A 22,025-nucleotide genomic window follows, 5' to 3' on the forward strand; every position below is an offset into this window, starting at 1 on the left:
TCATTTTTTTTGTCAGGTTAGTTACTTTAGAGTCGAATTTATCTGGAAGCAAGATAAAATTCCGACACGGCAAAATTCGACAACTCTAGAAGGGTCACATCAGTATTTCACACCGCCAAATTACGAATATTACAAATTATTAGTTTTAAAATAAAAATAAAAATTATTAAAGTTTTTTTTAAAAAAAAATGTAATTAATATAAGATATATTATATAATTAATATAAAAAAATATGAAAATTTGTTCCATTCCCATCTAATGGAAGAGTTGTGGAGACGGCCTGAGAAAGGACACGCATTTCCACAAATTATTAAAAGCATAAGACAACACACTTTTTAAGAAATGTTTAATTTTCAAAGTTGTTTTATTTTTGTATAAATTTATATTTTGTTACGTGGTTCATTACTTCAGATTTTATTTTGTTCGTTTTTGTTAAGACAATAATACACTTTCTAAAAATTGTTTAATTTTTCTGTTAAATAAATAATTATAAATATATAAAAATGTATATTTTGTTTGTTTACTTTATTTAATTAAGTGCTTACTTCCAATATTAAAATATTTTTGGGCGGAGGTTGACAATCCTGCCATTTTTCAAAAGTCGAAAAAAAAAAAAAAATATGACACTGAAAGTAATTAACGCTCCCTCTGACACGTGACCGGAAGTTAGGAGGGCATATGCGTATTTGTTTTGACTTTACATACGTGAATAAATAACGAACCATTCTTTCACCTAACAATTCAATGAAATTTTTTTTTTTTTTTTTAAGTTCCTATTTCTCGCATTGCCGAAACTGCACTAGTGCACTGCTACCAAATGTCTTTTTAGTTAAGAATAAAGTATGGTGACAATTTCATGAAAAATATAATTTTTTAAAATTCTTTTAAGTGGGCCTCTATAGCGTTTGTACAGACACCTGAGGCGGGGTCTACTAAATAACAATTCGTTCATTAATTCACGTATGTAAAGTCAAAAGAAATACACATATGCCCAGCAACTTCCAGTCACGTGTCAGAGGGAGCGTAAATTACTTTCAGTGTCAAGCGTGTAGGTCGTCCGCCATGTTTTTTTTTAGCAATTTTTGAAAAAGTGGCAGGATTGTCAACCTCCGCCTATTTTTTTTTTTATATTAATTAATTACATATTTTTTTTTTTTTTTAACTAATAATTCGTAATTTGACGGTGTAAAATACTGATGTGACCCTTCTAGAGTTGTCGAACTTTGCCGGGACTTAAATGCAAGACTGGCCAGAAACCTATAAAAGTTGTCATTTTAAAGTTTTTTTTGTTTTTGTTTTTTTGAGGAGTTACAAAGAAACTTGGGGTTTATATTACTGTCCACAGATTCGAAAAACTTGTCAAAAAACAATTATATAACAAATGTTATCAAAGGCAAGATAAGTTACTTTTCTACCAAACTAGATAAATTTTTAGTGTTTTTATTTAATGTAACATGTTTATTCAGCTCGAAAAACATACAGTCTTTACCGATGTATTGAAAAATTCAAAATGGCGCCCGACTCTCTCTTTGACAGGGTAAGTTTGGGGAAAGGAGTTATAAATAAAAAACTAGACAAAATACGGTTAAAAACTCGCTCAATATATGTTACCGTGACATAGGCTGACACATATTCGGTGGGTTTTTAACAGTATTTTGTATATTTTTTTGTTTTTAACTCCTTTTCCCAAACTTACCGTGTCAAGAGAGAGTCGGGCGCCATTTTAAATTTTCCAATACATCGATAAACACTGTGTTTTTCGAGCTGAATGTTACATTGAATATAAACACTAAAAAATATCCAGTTAGGTAGAAAAGTAACTTATCTTGCCTTTGATAATATTTATTTGTTATATATTTGTTTTTTGACAACTTTTTCAAATCTAATACAAACCCGAAACTTGATATTGACCTTTTTTTTTTTTTTTTTTTTTTATCGTGGTTTGCTTTGGACAGCGATTTCACAATTCCCCATGAATTTTAGTTCAAACAAAAATAAAAAATAATTCAGACAATTAACATATATGTAAACATAACTTTTTGTTCGCACACCTGTCATATAAAAGAACCAAAGTATTAACTGCACCTTTTCAAACATGTCAGTTTTTTCTTCTTCTTTTAATCCATTCCATGCGACATTTTTGGCAAACCATTTCGTTTGTCAAAAGCGTTTTTCTTTTGTAGTAATTAGAAATTAAATTGAAATTCATGGTGAAAATGGCGAGGAAAAGATTAGCGTCTCGCTTATCGTCTGCGTTCTTCCAATTTGTTGGTCGTTAATTTTCGTAAGTCTCCGTAAACATTTTACGATAAAATCCGATCTCTCACGGAAACGAGAAAATGTAATTACTGTCATTAACGAACGACTTTTAAAAAAAAAATTTATTTATTTATTTATTTTTTTTTAATATTTAAAAAAAATATATATATATAATTATTAAAAGGTGCAGCTAAGATAAGTAGGTCCAGCAGACGAGCCTCGTCCTGAAAAATCTGAACAGTTAGGTCACGTGAAATGTGACACCGGTGCTTCTACCATTTTTTTTTTTTTTTTTAAATTTTACTTTTAGCTTAATGTTTACTTTAACTACAACAGAATTTTCTTGGCCTTTTGGTCAAGATCAAAGTGTAGTATCTGTTCTTCAGATGCTGCACTCCCATTTCTTGTTCTCTTTCGGTGGAGGAGAAATCCTTCACGACTGAGACAATTTTTATTTTTGTACCTTTTCTCCACGTTAAAAAACGACCCTGGTGTCTAACTCTGTCCCGTGGGGAGGCATAGTAAATAGGTACAACAGAACGCCGACCAATAAAACTTTTTTTAGAAGTTTTCGGGATCGCTGACAACGAATCTGATATTCAAACCCGTCGCAAATTTACCGTTTGCATGGTATTAACCCTAGAACCCTCGCACTATTTTGTGCCAACTCAACGCCATCGTTTATGCTATTCTTACATGATGCGTCCGCGCACGGACTCGCGTAAGTAAGATGACTTGTCACATCGCGGAATAATTTTTAAGCAGAAATTTGAAATAACAAGAATGTTTTCAAAAACAAAATGTGGTTCATTTTTCTGTGTTACGTAGTTTTTTATGCTTTTTCAATTGATCAAAAACAAATTAAGTTTTCACGAGTGATTTACAAAAACATTTTTATTTATTTTCTTTTTTGCAGGGGAGTGTATTCAATTAAAGAACTCGTACATTTAAGAGGTGCTTCTGCTTCTGCAGTTTAATTTACCGTTTTTTCCACCCCGTCCCCACCGTTTTACCCGAAGTAACGCGCCGACATACACCGAACAGAAGAACTTTAATTTTTTGTGAAAAATTAAACAGTTCTTTCTGCTCGGTGCACCTTGCACCTATTATAGAACTTGTACTACATTTTTTTTTTTTAAATATTAAAAAAAAAAAAAATAAATAAATAAAAATTTTTAAAGTCGTTCGTTCGCTAATGACAGTAATTACATTTTCTCGTTTCCGTGAGAGATCGGATTTTATCGTAAAATGTTTACGGAGACTTACGAAAATTAACGACCAACAAATTGGAAGAACGCAGACGATAAGCGACCGACGCTAATCTTTTCCTCGCCATTTTCACCATGAATTTCAATTTAATTTCTAATTATTACAAAAGAAAAACGCTTTTGACAAACGAAAATGGTTTGCCAAAAATGTCGCATGGAATGGATTAAAAGAAGAAGAAGAAAAAACTGACATGTTTGAAAAGGTGCAGTTAATACTTTGGTTCTTTTATATGACAGGTGTGCGAACAAAAAGTTATATTTACATATATGTTAATTGTCTGAATTATTTTTATTTTTGTTTGAACTAAAATTCATGGGGAATTGTGAAATCGCTGTCCAAAGCAAACCACGATAAAAAAAAAAAAAAAAAAAAAAAAAAAAAAAAAAAAAGGTCAATATCAAGTTTCGGGTTTGTATTAGATTTGAAAAAGTTGTCAAAAAACAAATATTATCAAAGGCAAGATAAGTTACTTTTCTCCCAAACTGAATATAATTTTGATGTTTTTATTCAATTTAACATGTTTATTCAGCTCGAAAAGCATAAGTGTTTACCGATGTATTCGAAAATTCAAAATGGCGCCCGACTCTCTCTTTAATACGGTAAGTTCGAGAAAAGGTGTTATAAATAATAAACTAGACAAAATACTGTTAAAAAATCGCTCAATATATGTTACTGTGAAATAACTTGACATATATTCGGTGATTTTTTTTTATAATATTTTGTCTAGTTTATTATTTATAACACCTTTTCCCAAACTTACCGTGTTAAAGAGAGAGTCGGGCGCCATTTTTAATTTTTCAATACATCGGTAAACACTGTATATTTTTCGAGCTGAATAAACATGTTACATTGAATAAAAACACAAAAAATATATACAGTTTTGTAGAAAAGTAACTTATCTTGCCTTTGATAACATTTATTTGTTATATATTTGTTTTTTGACAACATTTTTAATCTATGTGTACAGTAATACAAACCCGTAACTTTTTTTCTTGTAATATTCATAAAGAGTAAAACTTTTTTTCAAAATAAATAAATAATAAACAATGTGACAAATAATCGTTACGTGCGCATGCGTTAGGAAGGGAGCGACGCTTGTTTTTTTTTCTGCTGGTCGCCATGGAACTCAACGCCCAAGGAGAACCGAATATGGTAACCGAACCGTTTCCGTCGCTAATTTATCGTTTGTATGGTATTAACCCCTTAAGTCTGTGACTATTTTCCATTTCACAGCCCAGCCTCCGTTTACGCTACGCACGAGCATAAAAAGGCTGTTAAATGTGCACTCGCGTACCAAACTGCCTTGTCACAGTGTAGTATTGGCGAAAATTTTAAATTGAACAAAAAACAAGTAATTTTCCAAATATGAACCCATGTAATTCTATGTTATCACGGCTGGCGATTTTTGTACGCGCAAGCGGACGCGATGGTATTAACCCCTGAACTTGGGACTTCCATTTCACGGCCTAGACTTCGTTTACCCTATGCGCGATGCGCGAGCATAAACGAAGGCTGTTAAATGTGCACTCGCGTACCAAACTACCCTGTCACAGTGTAGTATTGGCGAAAAATTAAAATTAGACGAAAAACAAGTAGTTTTCCAAATATTAAGCCATGAGATTCTATACGTTATCACGGGTGGCCATTTTCTGCGCGCGCTTGCGCGTACAAAATGACCACCCGTGATAACATATAGCATAATATAACCCCGTGATAACATATAACAATTTCTTAAATTTTAAAATAGAATATCTTATTTCTTGAAAGATAAGGATGCATTTAAGTGGAAAAACGGTATTTTTTTTAACGACAGTAGCCAGCGTAGTATGAACACCCCCAACCTCCCCATGTCAAAAACGGCTTTCGGAATAAACACCCCAACTTTCTCATGTAAAGAACGGCTTTCGAGGTTGGTTGTGTTTATTCGGAAAACTACTGGTTTCGACAAAATTTAAACGAGATTTTCTTATTCAGCATAGTCGAAAACCAGTTTTAGCCGTCATTTTTAAAGAAAATTGTGGAGGTAGACCTAATGTAAAAAATTTACCCGAAAAACAACTAATGTCAACCTGTACACGAGAACAAGAAAAAAACAAAATGGGCGCGTAACAAATACATCGTGGCCAATTTACTTGTGCGGGTTGACAGTAGCTTGTTTTTCGAGCCGAATAAACATTTTACATTAAGTAAGAACACTACAAACCTTTCCAAGCCTTTGGTAAGATTTATTTGTTATATATTTGATTTTTTTAGGTTTGTATTACTGTAATACTGTACATATAGATTCGAAAAAGTTGTCGAAAAAAAAAAAAAAATATATATATATATATATATATATATATATATATATATAACAAATGTCATCAAATTTTCAACCTAAGTGGATAATTATGTGTTTTTATTTAATGTAAAATATTTATTCAGCTCGAAAAATATCCAGTGTTTACCGATGTATTGGAAAATTAAAATGGCGCCGAACTCTTTGCTGAACACGGTAAGTTTGAGAAAATGAGTTCAAAATAAAAACCTATACCAAATACTGTTAAAAAACTCACCGAATATATGTCAGCGTATGTCACGGTAACATATACTGAGCTAGTTTCTAACAGTATTTTGTATGTTTTATTTTTAACTCATTTTTCCAAACTTACTGTGTTCAGCAGAGAGTTCGGCGTCATTTTGAATTTTCCAACACATCGGTAAACACTGTTTGTTGAGCTGAATAAACATGTTACATAAAATAAAAACACTAAAAACATATCCAGTTGGGTAGAAAAGTAACTTATCTTGCCTTTGATAACATTTTTTTTTTTTGTCATATATTTGTTTTTTGACAACTTTTTCGAATCTATGTGTATAATAAAGAACCCCCATTTTAAGATATTCACGAGTCTATATAGGAAAATTTTGGACATACTGGAGAGATTAGCTTCCAAAAATTCCAAAATGACTGCTAAATATTATCGACTTGTCTGTTTTGGGCAGTGTAGTGTTGACAAGGCAAATCAATATTGATTTTTTTACTGATTTTTTGCGGATTATGTGTGAAAACTTGGGAAAAGATGAAGTTTTAGAATTTAGAGTGGGGATCAGTTTCGTATATAAATTTAACGTGAAAAAATAATTTATTTTCGGGCTATTCTAACTGTTTAGGTTTGTGAACTAAATTTTTTTACCACTAACCCTAACTTGGCAAGGTCGTAAAACTACACATAATCGCCTAAAAAGGTAGACCCTCATGAAAAATGCCCAGACTTAATATTCTACAGTAAGAAAAAACGTTTTTGTTAACTGTTCCTAGGATGGTCCGGAATATGAAAGTAAAGTTACGTTAAATTTATATGCATTATTGATCGTTCCATTCTATAAACTAAAATAATTTTGTTTTTCTTTTGCGAAGGGTATTCAAACGTAATCGCCTTAAAAAGGTATGACAGGAAGGTGTGCCTGGAGGTGTAAATCTACAATAATACCAGATAGTAGGCATCTTTTAAACATTGAAAAGTTGTGTATTTTAAATGTTTTTTTTTTTTTAAGACATAAAATATCAAGCCATTTAAAAGAAAAGATTTTTTTTTTTTTTTTAAATATCTTACCGGGCGAGATGACCATTTCTTGATGACAAAGTCAAGTATCCACATGGAATTGTTTATTTTATCATTAATATTATGTTTTACTTTAACGTACAAAAGAATTTTGAAGTTTGGAAAACAAAATTCTTTATATTTTAAATTTTGGCGGGATTGAAGTATGATCACCCCATTTGAATTGCCTTTAATTTCACCGAAAATCCAATTTGAAATAATTTTAAATCGATTAATTACTTAATTACTCGATTAATTAGTATTATCGATCATCCGATAAATGCGTGTAAACTTACATTTGTTCTTTTTCGTATATCGTAAAAGAGAATTGAAAAAATACATTCATAATTTTCTTTCAATGAGATTTCTTATAAGGAGTGATCACGTGGTTTAAACGTAGTAAAAAAATAAAAACAACAAAAACAAAATTAAACTTAAAAAATGAAATTAATCAAATTTTGTGTATTCGCTATTAAATCAAAAGTTTATATATATATATATATATATCATTATTATTATTACAAAAATACAAAATAAATATACTTAAATTATAATATATCAAGATATTTCATTTTTTTATTTAAGTATATTTATTTTTTAACTAAACTATTACTTTTAAAATAAGATTTTAAAGAGATATTTTTTATACTTTACACTGCTGAATTTTTATTTAAATAAATAATTTGGTATTGTACAGTTTAGTCAAGACATTAAAAAATGAAAATATTGAAAAAAGGTTATATTGTACGTATCTGTTTTGGACTGAAGATCTCCGAAAAAAAATTTCATTTAATTTGATCGGGTAGTTTTTATTTTACAGCAGAAAACACGTTTTTATGAGAGCGCGTTCCGCGTTGAAGTCAGCCATTAAGAAATTTGTTGAACTCGCCAAATGGAGATAACTCCAGTTACAGCGCCGACACTCCCTCCCCATCTTTAATACTAGCTTTTCTTCCTAAAAGTCGAACCTTTTGCTCGGTATCATGATAAATTGTTTTTTCGCTGTAAAATAAAAACTACTTGATGAAATTAAGTGAAATTTTTTTCAGAGAATTTCAGACTATAACGAGTACGTACAATATAACTTTTTTCAATATTTTTATTTTTTAATGTCTTGACTAAACTGTATAAGCGCCAATAATTTATAAGTCAATATACAAGAAATATATTCAAAAGAGAGGTAATTTTCCGTTTCGATTTAAACAAGATGGCCGCAATTTTTCGCCTGCTAACACGATTAAAGTTGTTTTTTTTTTTTTTCAATAATTCAGTAATATTCAGGTAATTTCGACTGCATAATTTGGAGGCTACCATTGTAAGTCAGAATTGAAAAAGAAAATCAGTAGAAACCATTGTTTTTTATCTGAAAACTCCATTTATCGACTAAAAAATTTCGTTCTGATAGTGTAGAAGCGCTTAATGTTTTGTTAATAGTTAAAAAAAAAACCATTTAAAAAAAAAAAAAAAAGGAGGTGCTGATGTAGATTGGTGATGTTTTAAACCAACAAATTTCAGGTGGAAACATTATTGCGTACTTGCGCGGCATGTCGAAAATAGTATAAATTTAAAAAATTACAAAAAAAAAAAAAATCCTGTAGAAAAATAATTATCATTATAAAGTTTTTATTTTAATGTAGAAAAGTTGTGACCAGCTGTGTATGGCAAACAAGGGAGAATCCTTGACTTAAATTGAGAATCCGCCATTTTTAAACACAATATTTCAAAACGTAATTGTGGCTGATTTTTTAGCTAAAAATACACCTAGCACATCTACTACCGAGAATCATGTTTCGTAATTTTTGGACATTTTACTAATTTCGGCATGGCACGTAATGTTTTCACCTGAAATGCGTTTAAAATGTCACCAATCTACGCAAGTGCCAATTTGAAAGTATTTAAACTGTCAAATAGAAAGCCGTTTAAACTGGCTATAGAATTTGTTGCAAATTTTTATCGAAATTTTTGAAGTTATTTATGTCAAATACAAATAGAGATTAAAACATGACAGATTGTCCTTTTTATAGCCAATTTTGGCTATTTTTTACGCTCTTAGACCTGTTTTGGCCGCCATTTGTGCAATGAAAGACCGTAAAAAGGCCGAATTTAGCCTTAAAAAAGCCAATCTGTCAAACCTTAGAAAGGCTAAATCTTAAAACAATATGGCGGCTTCGATTGTTGTCCATTTAATCTAATAAAAAACGTTGAAAAAAATAATAAAAAGGAAAAATTTTCGGATTTTATTTCAGCCTTAATGTGTTTATATAAAATAATTTTTATAACTTTTTGTCTGTCAAACAATTTACGCCGCTAAACTACACATTTGCCCAAATATTTATTGAAATGTAAAAAATAAAAATTTATTTTTATTTTTTTTATTGTTTCATGATAAAACAAAACGTGGTCATATATGGTTTCGTTTTTCGTTTAATGATTACGGCCTTCCATATCATATTTGGGTAAACTGAGTCCATTATTTCCGGTGTCTTAACTCAGCGTAATGAATTTTTGGACATAACCATAATTTGATTTAGCTTACGAAACACTTTTTTTTTTTTTTACCAAATTATTTAAAAAAAAAAAAAAAACTTTTAAAAAATAAAACAGAAAAACTCGCGTAAACCCGGATAGATAATATCGAATTTAGGTTTTACAAAACTAGCACAGGTAGAGATAATGACAAGTCGATAAATGGGAGGAAATTGCACAAGAGAAAATATAGAGGTTGTCGGCAATATTGACTTTATTAATCAGCGAACGGAACGGCTGAAAAAAATGGAAGGGAACGCAAATTTTAGCGAAACGAAATTGGTGAGTCCTGTACAGTCTACCGGGGGGGGGGGGCTCTATTGCTGATAATAGCTAGTAACTAAGAAAATGACTGTTTGTTTGTTTCAACTAAACTGTAGTTTCACATAACATTTTAATAAACAAAAGCTACCGTAAAAATTAAATTTCGCCTTCCTTTTTTCTGCATAACAAAAACCAATGGAATTAAAAATTAAAAAACTTTTTCGTTTTTTTTTTGTTTGGTTTTTGTTTTTTTTAATAGGACTTCAGTTTCACATAGCAATTTCATAAACAAAAGATACCGTGAAATTGTTATGTGAACCTGCAGTCCTATTTGGAAAATAAATACAAATTAAAAAACAGTTTCTTAGTTTTTCATTTCATTGTTTTGTTTTGGTAATTATGCAGAGAAAGGAAGATGAAATTCAATTTTTACGGTATCTTTTGTTTGGAATAATCTGTAAAGAGTTTGGTAAATATGAAGAATTACTCCACCCTCGAAAATTCCTTTAAAATTACCACTTTGAAAGGTTTTCGGTGTCGCTGAAAACGAAAATAACGTTTAAAATTACGTTTAAAAAATAACGTTTAACATGACGGCAAACGAGTAGTTTCCAGGATATGAAGAAATGTTATTTTAAAAAAGTGGGGGATCACTTTTCTATAATAATTTAACGTAAAATGAGCACCCACTTTGTGGATTTTTTGGGAGGGGGGTTCTTTCCACCCTCGGAAAATCCTTTAAAATTACCACTAACGTTTCAAATTTCAGGAAACAAGTAGTTTCCAAGATATGAAGACATGCACTCACTCACTGGAGGCCACTCGAGAATAAGGATTAATGGGTACACATAAATCAATGTGATTATCGCGTAGTAAACATAAGTGGTGAGAATTTGGTAAATTGGATTACTTAGGAGGACGGTTTATCAAGAACTTGTTTACATTGGACTTGAAGACAATCATATTGTAGTCAGCTGGAAAGCAGGCAATCGAAAGAGAGTTCCACAGATGTTTAGTTCTAAGAAAGAAGCTTTGTTCATGGAATCTACATTTAAGTTTAGGCACAGACACGGAGTGTGGGAAATTACTGATAGTGGTTTCGGCCAGACGAGTGTTTTTCATGAAAGTTTGGCGAGGGGGGGCCATAGGTTGAAGACCAGAAAGCAGAGACAGGCTCGCAACGTCTCTTCTGTGGGAAAGAGATTGCAGGGAAGAGAAAAGGGCATCCCCCACTAAGCTACGAAGTCTATTTTGAACTCTGTAAAAGCAGGTTAAGCTGCTTCTAGCAGCTCCTTCCCAGATGTGGTAACAGTACTCCATCGTTTGTCGTATCTGGCTTATGTAGAGAATTGCATCAAGAGTGAGATATTTACTGGAGCTGTAGAAGGAGCCCACCATTTTTCCCGCGACCTTGGCAATGGTTTTGATATACGTCTTTTCCTACTGTAAAAACTTATAAAAAATTAAGGTTCTTGTTAAGATAGAGTCGACAGATCAATTTTGTTTTTTTAATATGCCGTTAGCAAAAACAATATTACGTACTTGTGTCGAAAATAGTAATATATCCAAAAATTATGAAAATTTATTGAGTAGAACAACTGATCGTGTTTTTAGTAAAAAAATAAAAAAACAAGTGAAGCATGCATAGTCCCCCATGAGTGTACAGTGAATGAAGCATTAAAAAATGACTAAGTTCAGCAATTGCCCCCCCCCCATTTAGCCCCAAAAGTTCCCAAGGGACGTCAAATGCTGGTGAAAATGAACAAACGGTGCAGTTTAAGGCCTTAACATATGTAAATTTGAGTTCTGCATCATACAAAAAAAAAAAAAAAAGTAATAATAAAGTCCATCATTTGCTACCATCCCCCCATTTAGCCCCAAAAGTCTCCAAGGCCTTAATATATTTAAATTTGAGTTCAGCACCATGCAACAAAATTTTGGAGAAATATGGTAAAATAGTCCCAAAAATGGAGTGTTTTTATTAGCCCTAAAAGAGACCCTGGTGTACACCGAAGATTTATCATAAAGTATAGACAAACAAAATTATAAGTTAATTACAACTTTTCAGAAAGTTTTATAAAAATCCAAGGCATCATTTTTTTTTAATAAGCACGAAAGTGTCAATTTAAGCCATTTTAACCTGAAAGGCACCCCTATGCTGGGTACTCTTGTAAAAAAGAGACCAAAAAAATTCAAAGCACCCGTAAACCTTGAAGTTAACACGAGGCTTGCTTTTTCCAAAGAAGAAAATGCCACCATTTTTTTTTGGGGGGGGGGGACTGAATTTTTTAGATTAAATAAAGAGCAATAAGTCTGAAGAAAGGCTGTTCTTGTTTCTTTTTTTACATTGGCATCACCACTTATCAAGGCCCAGATGCCACTCGAGGATAAGGGTTAAAGAGTGTACAGTAGTCAATTGGACGATATAGTAATTGTCAGTAATGGAAATTCAGTAAATTTGTTAACTTAAGAAAAACAGCTTATCAAGAACTTGTTCACATTAGACTTGAAGACAACCATATTGTAGTCAGCTGGAAAGCAGGAGAACGAAAGACAGTTCCACAGGCGTGCAATTCTAAGAAAGAAGTTTTGTTCATGGAATCTACATTTAGGTTTAGGTCCAGATAAAGAGTGGAGGGGAATTATTGATAGTGTTTTCAGCTAAACGAGTCTCTTTCTCACAAAAGAGATTTAGCGGGTTTGTCTTTGCTTTATCGTTATTTTCATGGCAAGTGCTCGACTGAGCTTTAATCTATGGTACCCCCTTGCCAAACTTTCACAAGAAACACTCGTCTAGCTGAAAACACTATCAATAATTTCCCCCACTTTTTATCTGTGCCTAAACCTAAATGCAGATTCCATGAACAAAGCTTCTTTCTTAAAACTTATACTTCACCAACAACTGAAAGAAGACGTGCCAAGCATTACCATCACCATGGCATGTAAGCTATCTTTACATCATCAATGTTCTCATTCCCATCTGGCATCAATTGAAATGAATGGCTCTCGTCTTGGGGAGGCTCCATGTTTTGACAAACTTCAGGCTTGACCTTTACTTCTGATCTAAAATCGAATACGTACATCAAATCCGTTGCCATTGGAAAAATGATGGGATCCTTCTATTGATCCAATAGATATCTACCTGCTGATGCAATTCTCTACCTATATAAGAGCCAGATACATCCAAGGATGGAGTATTGCTGTCACATCTGGGCAGGAGCTGCTAGGAAGATCTTATCCTGCCATGACAGAGTTCAGAATAGACTTTGTAGCCTAGTGGGAGATGCACTTTTCTCTTCCATGCAACCTCTTTTTCATAGAAGAAACATTGGGAGCCTGTCTCCGTTTTATCGTTATTTTCATGGCTGAGCTCCAATCTATGGTACCCTCTCGCCAAATATTCATGAGAAACACTTGCTTGGCTGAAACCACTATCAATAATTTCCCTCACTCTTTATCTGTGCCGAAACTTAAACATAGATTCCATGAAGAAAGTTTCTTTCTGATAACTGCATACCTGTGGAACTCTCTTCTGTTTACTTGCTTTCCAACTGACTACAATATGGCCGTCTTCAAGTTTAATGCAAACAAGTTCTTGATGAGCCGTTCCCCTTAAGTAATCCAATTTACCAAACTTAAACTTCTAATTATTACTATGATATTGCCATTCTTTACCATTGTACACGCTTTAACCCTTATCCTCGAGTGGTCTCTGGGCCTTGATAAGTGGTGATTCCTTTGTAAAAAAAAAAAAAAAAAGATAAAAAAACCCTGCATTTTTCTGATGAAGATTTAATTGAATTATCGAATTTAATTTTAATAAATACTAGCAGGCTACCCGGCCATAAAATACGCATAAATATTGTTTTAATTATTACAGAAACTGAGCTATGTGCATGCGAATATTAGATATTTTAAACACTTAACTTCTTGTAAGTAAAAAAAAAAAAAAAAAAAACTCCAGCTGAGATCGAAACCAAAACCTAAAGACAGTGAGTAAAGTATGATAACCATTAGACCAGCTTGGCACAATCTTTACAAAGTGTTTTCAAACCTACTTATTCTAAACATAAGAAGCTGTTATGTTTCATGACCGTGCATGCACATTCATGAAACAGTTGGAAAACAGATAAAAATCAAATAACTCCCAAGTACAAATTTTTCAATTTTAACCCCTTAGCAGCCCTTTTTTCCACATGTCTGAATACTCTAAATACCAAATTTAAAGTTTGTAGATAGAAAATTCGTTGAGTATATAGGTTGAGAAGTGTCCTCACACACACACACACACGCATATATATATCATTCAAACACAGTAGTGTTTGAATATATGGGTTAAGTAGCAGTTTTAGTCATTTAGAACTGCTTTAAAGCTCCACTGCTCACTCATTTTTCGACTACGTTTCAAACTATTATAGTTTATAGATTACTTTCTTAGCTACATTGTGAAAAAAAAATTTTAATTTTCGTTCAGTAAAACAAAAGTTATCAATTTACTGGTGTTCAAAATCGTAAAAATTCGTAAGGAGGTGAGCGACGTTTTTATGACTGGTTTCCATAGCAACCATGTCACTTCAGTGACTACTGTTGCTACCAATTTACCGCTCTCGTGAAAAGAGAAGTAACAAGTGAAACAGAAAGAATGAAAGAGAGATAATTGGGGAATTTTATTGAAAGCAGACGAGTGCCATATATGTGTATGTTATATTTATGGGGGCAGAAAAATAAGACTGAAATTAAACAAAGAACAAGTGAATTTACTGGAAGCCTGGAAAAATCATAGATTACAATAGAAAATGCAAGGATGAAAAATAATATGGTTAAGCTTAAACATGTAAAAGAAACAAAGATAATCTAGTAAAAAAATATAATAAATTTATAACTTAAAATATTGCAGCATTAAGAATTTTTTTTTAATTCAATTTAACATTATATAATTAATTCTGAATGCTGCAATATTTTAAGTTATAAATTTATATTTTTTACTAGAATATCTTGCTTAAGCTTAACCATATTACTTTTTATGCTTGCATTTTTCTATTGTAATAGGTATGTTTATTTATTGAGAGAGATTCTGCACTTGTTTGGCTTTAAACCATTTAACATTATTTATATGTGTGTGTGTGTGCGTTAATTATACATTTTTTTTATTAATTCTCTCCTACTTAATTATACGATCATGTAATTCAACCGTTAAATGACGTTAATTTGCCATGTTCGTAAATGCGTAAAATATTTTTCTTTTTTAAAAAAGTTTTCTCGCATTCAACAGAAAACAAGCATATGTTTCTGTTGATTGGAAGAATTTGCCATTCTCTCAAAGACAAAACATTCATTATGTTCCCCCTCCATTACAAACAATAGCCTTCTTTTCCATTTAACTCTGCAGTTTTTCTGTATCACGTCACATGCAGGACAATACTCCACACTCGTTCCATTCAACGTTTCCTTTGATTATAGACAAAAAATTACAAAAAATATGAATCAAACAAAAGCAAAGAAAATTATAAAGACTTTACTTTTCCTATACAATTTCGTTATATTTTCTTTTTATCATGATATAAAGTTTTTTTGTTTTTTTTTAATATAACTTTACATATAATCACGTGAAAGTTAGAAAAGCTTATGGAAAATATTCTCGACCGATACAAAACCAGATTGTATTTTTCCAAAATTTAAATAAATAGATAGACAGATTCACCAATAGTCAAGAAATGAAATTCAAACGGGTAAAACAAAAGAAAATCTCATTAGTTAAAGGGGAATAACTCGTAAGTTCAATGAAAACTTACTTCCGTTTTTAAACAGCTGATCTTGGCTATACTAATGATTAAAAATAAATTAACTTTATATATTTCTAAATAGAATACTTTAAAAAACATGCTATTACTAACCTATATATTAATACGATAGAGTGTGTGTTATTTTGTGTGTCACGCTTACATCTTTTTTCTTCCGAGTGACTGTCTTTTATTTGTTACTAGCGAGGGGTACCCGGCGTTGCCAGGGTGTTTGGAGGTGTGTGGGAGGGTTAAAAAAAAAAGTAAGTATGAGGATCGAACCCGAACCCGAACCTTTGAGGCAAAGTTGTGAAAAAAAAAAAAAAAGTGCGACGTCAACCATTGCCCCACCGCGACATGCTTACAGAAACACGTTTGAATTTATTTAATTAGTTGGATTTAGCAGGTGCTTGTTTTAATGAGTTAATGAGGTCAGTTTGACTGCGGGATAGTATTTAGTGCTGGACGCTTTTTTTTTTTTTTTTCCACCAAGATGTTATAGGAAAAAGACTAACCCACATGCGGCGAGCGACAAATATTGAATATTTATCTTCCCGAAATCGAGCAAATTAAATAGACAGGCGAGCTTCGTTGTTAACTGTGAGATATTACGATTTGTATGTGATATAAAAAGTTTTAAAAAGTTGTTAAGCAAGCAACCGCTTCTCTGAAAAAAGCCTTTTGTTGACATACAGAAAAAGCGAACACACATACATACATACACACATTTTCGCATTTATATATATAGACTAGCTTTGGGTACCCAGCGTTGCCTGGGTGTTTGGAGGTGTGTTGAGCAAAAAAAAAAAAAAAAGTGATAGTAGGCAGGCAGGCTTAAACCCGTGCCGTGAGGGCGGACAAGAAAGTGAAAGAAAATCTGATGTCTTAGCCGATGTCTCTATGACGTGACTGGAAGTCAAAAGCGTTGAAATTAACCGAAGTCAACCCAACGGTGACGATGACTTGCTAAAATGTTGGAGAAAAAAAGCGACCCCTCCTTGTACAAAACGGCCGAGTTTAGAGTGAAGGAATTAATGTTTTCGGCTAATTTTTTAGATATTTGTCGTCCAAGACGTTGAGCTTCAATATGATACCGATCCTGTCAGGATCCGCCACCTCTGTTAAAAGTTTTTGCGAGACATACATACATTTGAACAGATAAGTGAGATTTACATTATAGATGACCTATTTCTTGTGATAAATGATTTTACCAAGAATTCTTCCAAAATTTTGGTTTCGGTTTTAATTATAACTGATGGCACTCAAGTCATCTATTTTTTTCATAAATATTTTTACCAAGAATGCTTCTTAAGTTTTGGTTTCAGTTTCGATTATAGCTGAAAGAGCTCAAGTTATATATATATATATATATATATTCTTCATAAGTTTTGGTTTCAGTTTCAATTCAAGCTGATGCACCAAAGTCATAAGGATATATTTTTTTAGTTTTGAAATCAAAACTTTATAATATGTAAGAATTCATAGAAAATGGACTCGATAATAATATATACAAAATCTTAATAAATAAATTATAATATTTAAGCATATTTTACAACCAGGCCATGCCAGGCGTCCCTGCTAGTTTCCATTAAATATTTATAGTTAATCATTAAAACAGATTTTATTTAATGTAATATGCAAATGTAATAACCTCATTAACCTCAGTTAAATAACGATCCGTTGCATAGTGAATGAAGTACTTGACATAATTCAGTTGTAAAGTTACACTCTTCTAGAGGTCGAAGGTTCAATCCTCAATGTGGGCAATACTGGAAATACAACTGCAAATTACTTAGGACGTCTACCCACTCATGGCTGACGGAACAAGAACATGCTACTCCCGTGGATTAAATAAAGGGTTCCGTTTGAAATTCCGTGGAGATTTCAGAGGTCGGCAGAAAAATTTCTGAGTTCGACAAGATACACCTGTAGAAGGTTGGAGGTTACATCGGTCGAAACGTTGTGAAATGATGAAATGAGATGAGAACACTAATCTGAAGAATCCAAATAAGACAGAACTTTAATAATACAAAAACAATTTTAGTTAATTCTTTTTCACCTATCCGTCTTTCTCTCTCTCTCTCACTAATATATATATATATATATATATATATATATATATATACTAGCATTTCAGCCCGGCATTGCCTGGGTGTTTGGAGGTGTATGCTGAGCAAAAAAAGAATGGTCAATTTTTTTAACTTTGACCCCTATTATGACCCCTTAACATTTATTGTTTTGGGCTAAAATCAAGTTATTAAGTTAGATTCATGTCCAAGTAACCTATATCTAAAATATCAAGTGTTTAGACCCCAAATTGTCGGGGAAAAAGTCAAATCGTTGAACTTTGATCCCTTAACAGCCAAATTTCTGGCTGAAAACCGATCACATCGATTTTCCCAAATCTCAGTACCCTGTATATCAAATTTTGAGTCTGTAGACTAAAAATTGACAGAGTTATTGTGTAGGGAAATGTAGACAGACACACAGACACATTCACTTTTATAGATATATATATACACAAATATTACATAGTTGCAACACTGAACATACTAATGTTTATTAAAAAAACAAAGGCTCTACGTCAGGCAACAGAAATAAAGTTCACCCACTGTTCATCATATCTGATCCTGTTTTTTTTTGGTTTTTTTTAAGGATCAGCTATGATGAAACCATGGGTACCCAACCCAGTGTAGCAACTGTGCAATATTTGCCTATATCAATAAAAATATTATACTCTCTTTTTATTGAGCACTCTTAATAACCTCGTTTTAATTCATGGGTTTTATCTCCTGAATACATTTAACTTTATATATATATATATATACTAGCATTTCAGCCCGGCGTTGCCTGGGTGTTTGGAGGTGTATGCTGAGCAAAAACAAAAAAAAAATTGACCCCTATTATGACCCCTTAACATTTGTTTTGGGCTCAAATCAAGTTATTAAATTAGATCCATGTCCAAGGAACCTATATCTAAAATTTCAAGTGTGTAAACCAAAATTGTCGGAGGAGTTTGATAAAGTTCTCAAACTTTGACCCCTTAACAACAAAATTTCTGTCCGAAAACCGATCACATCGATTTCCCCAAATCTCAGTATCCTGTATATAAAATTTCGAGTCTGTAGACTTAAAATTGACAGAGTTATTGCATAGGAAAATGTAAATAGACAGACACACAGACACGTGCACTTTTATAGATATATAGATAAATATATATTTGTAATCATCGACATACAGTCCTGTTTCATTGTATCACAACTCATCAGTGAGGCTAGACTAGCACCTCTCCCAAGCCAAGGATTGAACCTAGACCCATCATGTTGACAGTCGGCAGTTCTACCATTCGACTACGGAGCGATGCCCGCAAATAACCTCGCCAAATGTCTATTTTAAACAAACATCCGTCCACCACTTTTATAGTGCTCAAACCGCCTGTTCTGAATTAAATTATGTAGGTTTGACAAAGGAGTACAAATGATTATTAAAGTTTTTTTCCTTAATCCATGGAATTTCAATTTTTCTCTCCGGAGGAAATGTTTTTAGCAAAATAGATGTGGGTAATTATAAATTTTGCTAATTAGCACATAAATTGAAAATTAAATTTTGTAATTCTACAGAATTTAACTCAAAATTTATATTCATATTATAGCTCTATCTCACATATTGAGCTTTCTTTAATTGCTTGGAATCGTCTTATTGATACTAATATTTATTTGGACTTTATGTTTACATTATTATACAATGTGTAATCCCATTGCATTTCAGTATTGCATTTAATATATACAATACGCTTAAACGTGATATTTTAATTTATGCAGATTGTGTATATATTACTTATTATTATATTATCATATTGTCTATTAATTATTATATATTACGACAAATAATTTGCCCGGTTGACTAATTTACAAAAAAAAAATTAATTTAAAAATAATAATGATAATGTCGTTCATCAAATTCCGTCTGTGTTTGGTACTGAGTACTCTTGTATTAATTTCGTTAGACTTCATTGGTTACTTAACCTCTGGAAGACAATAACCTCAGATTGTGTGTGTGTTTGTGTGTGTGTGTGTGTGTGTGCGCGCGAAATTCTGAATTAAATAATGTAGAATTGCAAAATTTTTTTTTGTTTGACAAAGGAGTAAAATTTAATAATTGTTTTTCTTTATTATTATTAGTTTTTTCTTTAATCCATGGATTTCTCCGATGAGATGAGCCATTCATTGAAAATCTACGGATTTAGGAAAAAAAAACTTTATTAATTATTTGTTGTCAAACACTAAATTTTGTTACAATTCTACGAGCCGTAAAATTGCATTTTCTTTTTAAATACATAGAAAAAAGGGTTTTTAATATGAATATCAATACACGAATAAAAAAAAAATTATAGGAATATATAAGTGTTGGGACAATTAATTGGAATCAGAAAAATCAGAGCTTTTTGGTGTATCGAAATCGGTAAAAATTTAAGCGTATTTTCCGATGCCAAAATCGATTCCTTTAATTATCTATTTTATTTAATTTTGTTTTTATAAAACGTCTACCATTGCTTGTAGTAATAATAAAATAATAAATATTTACTGATTTAAACTTCCAGTAATACTAAAATCTATAGACCACACCCTCACAAGTGTGTTTTTACGTTTGAGAAAATACACGCACATTTAAGATGTGGTTTTTACAGTAATCGGGACGAAATAACAATTTTATAGTAAAATATTTAGAGATTTATAAAGAATCGGAATTGGGAAAAATATTGGAATCATCCCATTACATTATATATATATATATATATATATATATATATATATATATATATATATATATATATATAAAATCATGTAGTCATGCCCATATTTCTTTATTTTCTTTTAAATTTGATGGGTTTCTTTTCCTCTGATGAGTTAAGGGCGAAATAAATTTTTAAAAATGGACATAATTACATGAATGATTCTATGCTACGAAACAGGTGCTGTCAAGGATTGAACATTTAAACATGCTGAAAGAAATAAACGGTAAGATGGACAACATCGAAATTTGGAATGTAGATCTTTTGTCATTTGTATATATATATATATATATATATATATATATATATATATATATACACACACACTAGAGAATCACCACGTATGAAGGTTTGAAGGCCACTCGAGAATAAGGGTTAATGAATGTATGGTGGTAGTACAGTAATCATTAATGGTGGAACTTGGACAAAATTTGATTATTTATGGGAATGGCTCAACAAAAACTTTATATTGGACGTAAAGGCTACCATGTTGTTGTCGGCCAGGAAGCAGGCCAGTGGAACAGAGTTCCACTGGTGTAAAGTTCTGGGAAAAAAAGCATTGTTCATGGTATATGCGTTTAGATTTAGGTACAGATAGAGAATGGGAGAAATTGTTGATAGTGGTTATAGCTGGTCGAGTGTTTTTTGTGGAAGTTTGGCAAGATGGGGACCATAGACTCGACAAAAATTCTTGTAATAAATCAAAAGACACTTCCAGAATATTCTTAACTTTATTTTAATTCAATAAAATTTTCAGATAATTAATGTTTGATTTTGCCTTTTTTGTATTAGTTTAATGTATTTGCTTTGCTTTTAACTAAAAGTTACGTGAAACTTTGACATTTCTGGATAGGGTATTCTTGATTTGTTTGCCCCTGTTCTGAGAGGAGTTTTTTCAAAAAATGAAAAAAAAAAAAAAATTGTCTAAAAATCACCAAAAGTGCACGAGTGCTCATTTTTGACCATTTGTAACATTTATTGGATGTTAGTAGGGCAGGTTATCTCAATATTCCATAAGAATCTTTCACTTAGTGATACAAGCACCAAGTGAAAGATTGTTTCGGCACCTAACAATATTTTGTTTAATTTTCGTTTTTTGAGCGATTATTGAGGCTCGGCACACAGTTGTCATTAATTTTTTTCGTGCGCACTCAGACTTGACCCTACTTTTAGTTGCTTATTCAAATTGGCACTTATGGCGGCAATTAAAAATAAAGAAAATATAGGAAAGTGTGCATGATGTACGTACTCGCTAGACAACGAAGATGTCATTTTCCAAAAATCACGTAATTTGATCAAGTAGTTAATGTTTTTTTATTCAAGAAAATCAAATTTTACAACGAAGTGCTTTCATCAAGCACGAATGAAATCTGATGAAATAAGGGGAGACAACTCAAATCGAAATTTCAAAGTAAACTCAGCCTTATGTTCAATTCAGTTTTTAAGTAAAATCGCTAAAAATTGTAAATTTTTATTTTCTTAGATGTTTTTGGGGTTTTTTTAAGACTACCTGATTGATTTACGGAAATTTTGGAATCTGACATCTCCGTT

The 22,025-nt window shown here is 31.8% G+C and overlaps 1 protein-coding gene and 1 pseudogene across 5 annotated transcripts in view; one reads left to right on the forward strand and one right to left on the reverse strand.

Moving 5' to 3' along the window:
• LOC145255662 (uncharacterized) overlaps positions 1 to 22,025 on the reverse strand; it is a 586,940-nt gene that overhangs the window by 137,177 nt on the left and 427,738 nt on the right. The window lies entirely within an intron of this gene.
• LOC145255980 (U2 spliceosomal RNA) lies at positions 2,595 to 2,819 on the forward strand (annotated as a pseudogene).

The sequence above is a fragment of the Euprymna scolopes genome, chromosome 31, assembly GCF_053919585.1.
Source record: "Euprymna scolopes isolate OS-2025 chromosome 31, ASM5391958v1, whole genome shotgun sequence".
Classification (NCBI taxonomy): Eukaryota; Metazoa; Mollusca; class Cephalopoda; order Sepiida; family Sepiolidae; genus Euprymna; species Euprymna scolopes.